The following is a 3,918-nucleotide window of genomic DNA, read 5'->3' as shown; positions in this document are numbered from 1 at the left end:
CGGGGGGAGGGGGGGGGGTTGGCGGGGGCGACGGTGGGAGGCTGCATGCTGTGTGCACGCGCGCGCAGCACGCTCTCGCATCAACCCCGGCGCCCACTCTTCGCAATGAACAAGCCGGTTTTACACAGCCGTGAAAACGCGGGATCTCTCGCGGACCAACAGTACTCCGTACTGTATTAGCGATTATTCTTATCGGAGTATCTCAACTACTGAGAGAACGTATGGGGACTGATATCGCAGGGCTGGGTGTCGTGACGTTGTGTGTACGAAGATCTCGCGATTATTTATAATAAAATGCACCGAGTCACGTAGAGAGTCAGTGTCGCGCAAGTTTATCGCACGGCCGGTGTTTTTCAATCATTTTAAGCAACCGGCGAATATCGCTAACCCGATACGAGATGCCGGCCGTGTATATGGATCAATAAACGTGATGTCGAATTTTGAAAGTGCCGAGGATGCGTATCTTGTGTCAGAATGTTTCAAAGGCATCTCAAGTATTTCGGCATCTTCGATGAACGGTATCACGCGATTGTCACAAAAATGATAGCTATTTATATGAATCATTTGTAGCTGTTCTGTCAAATTCCTCGAAATAATTATAATTAATTCAATTGGCAGGGCTTAGATTTAAAAAAAATTATTATACACATATTCTAAAATATATCTTATACATTTATATCATTTGCAGTTATTCCGTTAAATTCATCGTGATCATTATTTTTACAAAACTTACAAATTTAAAAAAAAATCATTACTGCAGTTATGAAATATTTTAGATTTGTAGGTATTATTTGCAATTCTACTAACTCGAATAATTGTTTTTAATTTAATTGACAGGTTAAATTCTTAAGAAACAATTATATAAATTACGTAATATATTTATTTAGATTTATATGAATTAGTAGTTATTCTTAACTTTTTTTTTAAATAATTATAGATTTTATTTAAATTCGCAAGACTTGGATTTAAAAAAAATTATTATACTGCATATATATATATATATCACGAAACATATTCTACCAAGATTTATATGAATTACCTACAATTATTTTATTAATAGTTGTTTTTAATTCAATTAGCAAGACTTAGATTTTTCAAAAATTATTATATATACATCTTACAGAGCAATCACTTCAATTTGTAATTATTTCTTTTCTTAAAAATTCCAAAATTATTGTAATCTTTAATTTAATTTGTAGGACTTAAATTAAAAAGATCCATGCATTTGCGAACTTTTGCGAATCGGTGTTACACGAAAGACCGGCGAGAAACTTGTACTTCTCGTTGCGACCGACTCTCTACCGCTGTCCTCTCTAATCTCTGTGGCATAAACAATGATCATTATTATCGTCATAGCCGCTGAGTCGGCACGAATGGCGCGTAACTTTATCGCTTTTCTTAGCGATAACACCGTCGGCGATAATGGTCGATAGGGAGCGCCGAGGAGTAGGTGCATTATCGCCAGTGTTATCGAGACGAAACGACATATGCGCTATGCGTCATCCTTTCAGGTTCGAATAATTCAGAGTCTCGAGAAATGCTGCACGTATACATTTTCAACTAAGTCTAAAAAACTGAATAATGACTACATTTCGAGCCGCAATTTAATATTAATCACAGTATGTCAGAGCCGTAATTAACTTACATCGCTAATCAATTTTTTCATTAAATAAGAGACAATAACAGATCTAATCAGAAAGGCAAATCCACGTTGAAGTTCGATAAATTTCAGCTATATCATCACTTTCGTCGAATGTTTTCATCGTCGTCTGGATAATCTCGTCAGTCTGATAACAATTTATATAACTCGCCACGAGGCGATTTCGTAATCGCTGTTGCTGCTATACGTTAAGAATCGCGAAAAAATCACGCTGAAATAAGCCGTCTCGGGGCCGAATGAATGATGTGAAATTTCTGTTTATATCTCGGTTATTTACATAACATACCGACGATAAGATGGGTGGCAAGTTTACATCATATCTCGAATTATTACACGCCCATTAATGACGCTCGCGCAACAATGTTCGCTAACGAGACGAAACGATTGAGACAGTCGAAACGTCGATTATGTTGATCACGGCACGTCGACGTTCCGTCAGCGTGCGAGGAGAAAAAAGAGGAAGAAAAGAAAGAACCGAGGATAGCACTGACGTCACAGGCAATTTGGTGAACGTCGACTATCACAGCTGCTGCGTTCTCTCTCTCTCTCTCTCTCTCTCTCTCTGCCTCTGCGTCTCTACCGTAACGAAACTAGTGTGCTTCTGTATTTGAATCCATTACTTTCAATATAAGATAAATATACACTCATAATATTATTTACATTCAGAGACTTCCGTATCTCACTCTATCTTGTTACCACTGTATTTTCATAATTTTTTCTTTCGCGGTTTTCTTTTTATATTTCATGAAGCTTTTGGTATATTCATTTCCGAGCTTTCTAATTTTTATAATTTTATATGTAACTGCATGTATTTAAGACTCTAAGGAAGGATATTCCAGCAACATAAATAATGATTCTCTCTCTCTCTCTCTTTCTCGTCAAAGCCAAAGCCCAGCGAATGACATCAATCTGACATCATAGTGTACAGCACGAGATCGTAACGTGAATCCTCCTCTCTGAAGAGCGAGGGACGATTTAGCCTCGACCATGGCGGGGGCAAGGAGACGTATAATTAGACGAGTTGGCTTATCAATGCCCATTCGCCGCCATCTCCGTTCGGGTCCGAGTAAACAAATGTTTCTTGCCATGCCTGGATATAAATATGTATCTCCTTCTCGAAAGTGTGTATATAGATTAAACCGAGGAAATCAACGGTAAAGGAAAACCACAATCGTCTGCGAGATACATGTAGTGTCTAACAGATAACCGATAACTTATGTGTTACGTAACATAAGTAAATAATGGAAGATAACGTACATAAATTACGTAAAATACACTGATAATAAATTCTTACGTAGAAAAAAAAAAATGGGTAGATAATAATGTTAAGAACAAAGTATTTTTTAAGTATAGCATTTTGAACACACAAAAAGTAAAGAAATAAAGATCCTAAACGATCAAACTGGATCTATGGTGCTTCAAAAATTCAGTGTGAATTTATATGCATATCCACTCTAATCCTACGTGCTGAATTTAATTTTCTAATAGAATAGTAATATTATAAATTAAATTGATGACAAGCAATTTAATAATATTGACTCTCACAGGCATCTCAGACAGATCTTAATAATCTGACGCATGAGCATGTTAAAAATAATTTAATCGCGAGAAATATTTCCTCGACTGTCGATTGGAAAAATGAGTAATATCCACGTAAGCGTGTAATAAGCAGGTGTGATTTGCCCAGACATATTCTTATCTATAATACGCGTGATTTTACCGTACTTAATCAGATCTCGTGTTCCTCTCGAGAAACGAATAACGAGGCTGCGAAGGCCAGATCGAGGATTACCGGAGCAACCGCAAACACGCGGCCACCGTCGAGCAAATCGAACAGACGCCGAGGCGATTGGTAAATTTGGCCTGACCTCTGGATAACTCGGCCACGTGCCGCCTGTATATTACGGTGCAGGGCGTAATGCGCCAAACATTATTTATCGGGTCGGCACCAAGAATACACACCGCTGACGGGAGATAACGGAGACAGTTCGCCGATTGACCGACTCGACCGGATCTCCCACCGCGAATCCAGCGTTCGCGTAGACGTAATAAAACATCACGGCATAACAGCGCGCGACCCAGTGAATATTATCAGGGTCTCGCGCATAAACCGGATGAGTGCCCTTGCACCCGGATTCTAAACTCGCGCCATTTTTAATGTAAATCATTTAAAGACGTATATGGATTTCTATATTCGGGAAGTTTTACATAATAATATAATATGAGTTGGTTGAGATACAAATATAAATTGTTTATCA

The sequence above is a fragment of the Cyphomyrmex costatus genome, unplaced genomic scaffold, assembly GCF_001594065.2.
Source record: "Cyphomyrmex costatus isolate MS0001 unplaced genomic scaffold, Ccosl1.0 scaffold1017, whole genome shotgun sequence".
Taxonomy (NCBI): domain Eukaryota; kingdom Metazoa; phylum Arthropoda; class Insecta; order Hymenoptera; family Formicidae; genus Cyphomyrmex; species Cyphomyrmex costatus.
This window is presented reverse-complemented; position numbering follows the sequence as displayed.